Source organism: Sinocyclocheilus rhinocerous, unplaced genomic scaffold (assembly GCF_001515625.1).
Source record: "Sinocyclocheilus rhinocerous isolate Xijiao unplaced genomic scaffold, SAMN03320098_v1.1 scaffold1591, whole genome shotgun sequence".
NCBI classification, from domain to species: domain Eukaryota; kingdom Metazoa; phylum Chordata; class Actinopteri; order Cypriniformes; family Cyprinidae; genus Sinocyclocheilus; species Sinocyclocheilus rhinocerous.
Genome location: NW_015652264.1, coordinates 7,204 through 14,042, shown reverse-complemented (window position 1 = coordinate 14,042; position 6,839 = coordinate 7,204).

The following is a 6,839-nucleotide window of genomic DNA, read 5'->3' as shown; positions in this document are numbered from 1 at the left end:
ACACACACACACACACACACACACACACACACACATTTTTTGATCAAATAAATGAGCATCTTAGAATCTTAATTGAGCATCAAAATCTTAATTATTCCAGACATTTGGCTGCCAGTTGAACTCATGATCTTGGTGTTGTTGACACCATTCTCTGCTGTTACAGGATTTTTTTAAAAAGGGGCATACATTTTAAAAGACTAATGTCTACTACAAATAAAAACTAATCATTTACTAAAACACTAAGGTCTTCCTCTTCACAAAGTTTTGACAGGCAAGCTTCCACATTCATCACTCGCCTATACAGGGTACTTAAACTTACATGACATTTTTGAGTTTTCTGAAAGTGTATGCCTTATCTGTCACAAACCCAGTTGAAGTGAGAGCAACAAACTGAATTTAATGAGGTGAATTTGCAATAAACAACCCATTTTAACAACCATTTTCCCAGGCCAAATACATTTGTTCACTAAAACAAACAAGACATTTTAATAATATTGATCAGCTTCATAATTAGCAAATAATTAATTCATTGCATGCTGTGCCAAATGCTTTTGGTGGTGTCAGTATAATTTTTGAAGATTATCACTGTAACTAATTAGTTTTGAACAAACTCCTAAACTTAAGTATTAAAATTATGTGCACAATTCTTACCACAATATTTGTGCTATAGTAGATTGAACCTTGTTGAGGAGGGTAAAATTATTTTACCCTTATATTAGGTTGAGGTTCAATTTGACCCATTTTGATTTTTAAGTTGTTGGAATGGTTAAGCTATCAATCTTGAAAACTCTATTTCTAATTCTTGAAATTGCATAAAATATGACCCACATATTTCATGCAGTTGCACAGACCAGACTTTTTTTCTTGTAATTTCTCATAATGTTAGTTTCTCGAATACCCTCTTGGGATATTTACATTTATGCATTTGGTAGATGCTTTTATTCGAAGAAACATTTTATCAGTTCATGCCTGTTCAATTTCCTAGAAATCAAACTCCTGATTTTGGCATTGTTATTTGAGCTTAGGGAAATTACACACAAATGTTGTTTTAAATAAATAATAATAATTAAAAAAAATTATGTGTAAATTGAATATTATTTGTAATATTCACAGTACGTTTTAAAATTGTTGTTAAATACAGTTTAAAAAAATTATATGTCCATGTTTTTATGTATGTATGGTACTGTATACAGTATATGTATGTATTTTTTGTGGTAATGTGTGAGAAATATTCATATTAAATATTATGCTGTACAGGTAGGCTACAGCATCAAATCTTGAGAAGCAGAAGTGCCTGAAATAGTTTGTTCATGATTTACTGGTCTCACAGAAAAATGAATCAAGGCTCAGATGCCTGGGGCAACTTACTGTGTCTGTCCAGGACCAGTCCTCTGGCAGGTCTCCAGGTACAGATAGATTAATTGCAACTCCTGATTTTGGCATTGTTATTTGAGCTTAGGGAAATTACACACAAATGTTGTTTTAAATAAATAATAATAATTAAAAAAAATTATGTGTAAATTGAATATTATTTGTAATATTCACAGTACGTTTTAAAATTGTTGTTAAATACAGTTTAAAAAAATTATATGTCCATGTTTTTATGTATGTATGGTACTGTATACAGTATATGTATGTATTTTTTGTGGTAATGTGTGAGAAATATTCATATTAAATATTATGCTGTACAGGTAGGCTACAGCATCAAATCTTGAGAAGCAGAAGTGCCTGAAATAGTTTGTTCATGATTTACTGGTCTCACAGAAAAATGAATCAAGGCTCAGATGCCTGGGGCAACTTACTGTGTCTGTCCAGGACCAGTCCTCTGGCAGGTCTCCAGGTACAGATAGATTAATTGCAAAAATCTTTAAAGATCTATGGCCTTTGATTCAAAGCAGTTTATATTTACTGTTCAGAAAGTGTTCAAAGTTGGACCCACTACCAGTTTGTTTCAGAAGAACAACAGTTACCTTTTACAAACAAAGGAGACCATGGGGACATAGAAATTGGCAGTAATTTTACTACTTGGAGCTGGTTACAAAATTCTGTTAAATGCACTATAATAACACCATATCTACAATAGTCTTCAATATTTATAATATACACTCTTAAAAATAAAGGTTCCAAAAGTGAGTTTAACAGTGATGCCATAGAAGAACCATTTTTGGGGTCTTAAAACAACATTTCAGTGAACAGATCTTAAAAGAACCATTTTTTCCCTTAGTGTGAGTGTGTATATATATATATATATATATATATATAGGACGACCTCCTTGAATGGAACTCGATACAACTTCTCTTTTGCAGTCCAGGATGTTCCACACAACCTCAACAAACTCTTTTGCCCATTTGAGGATGGTACCCAGTGAAAAGACTGATGTGCACACTTAGGAAATAGAAGAAACTTTCTAGAGAAGTGTGAAGCTGACATAATATACCTCTGTAAATAAACACAATTTAAAGGGGGGAGGGGAGGTAACAAAGGGAAAAGCATAAATTAAATGAAGAAAAAAAACTTAAGAGGAGAAAAAAGGGAGAGAACACACTTCAATCCTCTGTCCCAAAGGGAAGGAGATAACACCAATTTAGATGTATACAAACAAAGGGGTTTTATTAACAAAAGAAAAGCAATACGTTTAACATAAAGAAATAAGGATCAATGGCTCAGGAGAGAGCAAAGGCAAAAATAACAAACAAAATTAGTTTTGGGAGCAGCTCTAAATTACCACAAATGTTAAAAAAAGACAAATAAACAACATAAACTTCACTCTGTAGTGATTAGTTGATGTTCCTGTTATTGTCCACTAGATGGCAATAGTAACAAACATAGGTAGCAGATACATAGGAGTAAGAACAGAACAAAGAAGTGGTAGAAAAGCCTAAGCTGAAACCGAGGTTGTGTGCTGAAGAAATAAAGAGGCTACACGCCAGTTCATACATGTACTTATCAGAGTGTTTATTCAACAAACACCACATGGTACCAGGAGTATACTGTCCTTTGATACAACAGAGATGGATGCTGTTAAACCACCGGAATCCTTGAAACTCACCGGGAACGTGGATATCAGTTGGCGGACATTTAAGCAGCAATTCACGCTTTATATGCAAGCTGTTGGTCTGGATGATAAATCAGATTCACGGAAAATAGTGTTGCTCCTGACAGCTGGACCTCAAGCAATTGAAGTATACAATACTTTCACGTTCGTGGACGCTGCGGACAGAGGAAAATATAATGAGGTCATGAAGAAATTTGATGAGCACTGCTCACCCAAGAAAAATGAAACATACGAGAGGTATGTGTTTCGCTCACGCACTCAATCACAAGGAGAAAGTTTTGACTCTTTTTTGACTGATTTGAAACTAAAGTCAAAAACGTGCAACTTCGGAATCTTGACTGAATCTATGATCAGAGATCAAATTGTCTTTGGAATTTATGACAAGAAAATAAGAGAAAGACTGCTCAGAGAAACGGAGTTAACATTAGATGGTGCTGTCAAGATTTGTCATGCTCAGAGTGTTTATTCAACAAACACCACATGGTACCAGGAGTATACTGTCCTTTGATACAACAGAGATGGATGCTGTTAAACCACCGGAATCCTTGAAACTCACCGGGAACGTAGATATCAGTTGGCGGACATTGAATCATTGAGTCCCCATGAAATCAAAATTTAATTTTTTTGGGTGTTAGTATCAATATGTTAGTCTTAAGATATAAGCATTCAAAGCTTGCAGTTCGTCACTTCCGCCAAATGGCTCAATGATTTTTTTGACGTCACATCGTACTTCAGCTTCTCATCAAACTTTCTGTCCAATCAAATGCTCTCTAGAATCTGAAGCGCCCGCCCCTACACTATAAAATAGACGCTGAAGCCGCGGCTGAAATCGGTCACTTGTCCACAGAATTAGTATTTTCTGTACAGTGAATGGCACGTAGTGCACTATATAGGGGACAGGGAACGATTCAGACAGTGTAACTATGCTTTCCATTGAGGAAAAAAAGAAGTCTGGTTTGTGTCACGCTAACCACTGCACCGCGCACACACTCTGCTCCGGTCCAGAGACACGATAGCACGGAGCGGATCACATGCGCGAGTCGGCGCAGACCACAAAATGTATCGGAGCTATTTGAATTCTACACAGCATGCTATATTTTATAGCAATATGGATGAGATTGTGGCTGGCATACCCTGTCAAATGCGGCTTTACGGAGCTCAACGGATCTGAACGGCTCTAGCCCAAGCTGTGATATAAACGAACGCTATTGGCTATTTTAAAAAGTGGCGGGGCTGCTTGATATGTCCCGCCCTGTCTTCCTGTTTCAGTTAAAATGACGTGAACACATAGAGTAATGCTGCGTGTTTCTAAGCATTTCAGGGGACCTTTAAGCAGCAATTCACGCTTTACATGCAAGCTTTTGGTCTGGATGATGAATCAGATTCACGGAAATTAGCGTTGCTCCTGACAGCTGGACCTCAAGCAATTGAAGTATACAATACTTTCACGTTTGTGGAAGCTGCAGACAGAGGAAAATATGATGAGGTCATGAAGAAATAGAGAAATATAGAGGCTACACGCTAGTTCATACATGTACTTATCAGAGTGTTTATTCAACAAACACCACAGGAACCAGGCACTTCTCTCTGTACTCCTCCTCTAGCAACACCAGTACATTTTGGCTTATGGGTTTTAGGTTGGATATAGATGTGTGACATATATGTCCAAAAATGTATTACACATACAAAAACATATTTGTAAGGGTTAGATATAAATGTTAATATATGGAATTGTTCCAATTTCTTGTTTCATATATGTTTTTACTTCATATGACAATATATTTCAGATATGGAAATGTATTATATGTACTTATATTACATTTGTTTATGGGACAGCTCTACTTAAGGATGAGTCTAAATAAAACTCACAAACATTGACAGAATCCTACTCAACATATTAATTGAACCTTATGTTTTTAGTTTGATTAAAGCAGCTGCTTTGATGTTTTGAAATTTGGAGGGCATGAGTAAGTAAATCTGAGCATTTGTTTGATTTAGTTCCATGGAAATGAAGATCAGCCAAATAAATTGCTGAACAGGTTGGGTTTAGGTCTCGTGAGGATGGTAAAGCAGCTGTTCAATGCAAGGAAACAGCTCTTTGATTGTATCTATATCATAACCATTGGGAAAAAAAAAAGAACTATTGTTGTTAGTTACTTAACACTTCAGATCCACTAATTTAATTGTATGACTTTGGCTTCTTTTAGAATTATTGGCAGTGCATAAATACAAAATAGCTACAGCTTTTGGCACTCTCAGTTGTTTTTAGTCTAGCTTGAAACTGAATCTTTTTTTTTTCATCCAAGTTTCTACTAGCTTGGCTTTGTCCAAATTAAACTACTACATTAGATTTATTGACTTAATTAAATATGTTCATAGAAAATAACGAAGACATTTGGTTGATCTACTTTCACACCACAAGAGTGCTCTGTATATTTTGATTAATTACATTTCCGTAAGAAAACTGAACTTTTCATTTTTTTTCAACAAGATAAAGATGTCATAAAAGTCATATGTTATGATTATCAGCACAGTTTAGCCTCATTATAGCAATTGTCTATGCTTCGTTTGCATAAGATAAATCAGATATTGGCAGACTCTCGGATATTGAAATCGTAATAGGAAAATCTGTTCATTTTTAATTGCAATTACAGCAATTACACAGATTTTTTCCTCAAATTGTATAGTGACATTTGTCACAGTACAGATATTTGCAAAAACAGGGCGTTTTTATTGACCTTCTCTCTCTAAATAGTCACTCACCCATCACATTAGAAAGACTGTGAGAACAATTGCATAGAAGATTTAACTCGCCTAAAAGATGCCATTCAAAGAGTGATTGAATTTGAATTGCAATTGCAGTTTGGTTAGGGCAGTGCAGTGAGCTGTCTCTGTTGTGATGAAGACTTGTGACGTGCCTTGTGTTTTTGAATGGGACACGTCACTGCTGGCCTTTCTCTCCCTCTGCCTTCTCCCACTTTGACCTTTCAGACCAGCACAGCTGACAGACTGCTGCATCTTTTTCTTCTCTTTTTCCTCTCCTCTCCATAATGAAAAGGTAATTACCCTTCAACTTGTTGCCTTCACAGAGCTACACGAATGAGGACACACACGCAGGGAGAAAGAGAGTATGGAATATAGAAAACATAATTTGCTAGATTGTTGCTCAGTACAAAACAAACATTTCGTCAAGCTGCATCAGTTGATTATTTTTAATGAATGATGAATGTTTTTTTCATTCCTGGGCATTTGAAGGGATGAGCCAGCAAATCGCTGTCACGTAAAATCCAAAGATGAAGATGATAAAAATGGATCAAGGTTTATTCAAAATAGAAAAGCCACATGTGAGACAGCGTGTTCCAAAAGAACATTACCAGACAAAAGAAAGGTGAAAACAGAGCAACTTATAAACAAGGGAAGTAATGGGACACCTGTGCTGATTAAATGAATTTCCATGACAACTAAAAAGTAAACAAAGGAAGACAGGAAACTAGTGAAAACAAACTAAAAGTCCATGATAATGAAAATAACAACAGAAAGACTAAACGTCCGTGACAATTGCAAGTTAATGTAGTCATGTTCTCAATTATACCCCACTATCTAAAGGGTAGAAAAAGCCCTTGTATTATTAGCCCTTGTGTTCATGAATTGTTACTTTTATTGTTAGCATTGTTATTCTTACTTTTTGTGTATTGTCATCATTACTATGTTTTTTTAAAGCCTCCTCTTTAAAGGACAGGTGTTGAAAATTAGCAAATGTGCTAAAACACTTAAGCAAATGCA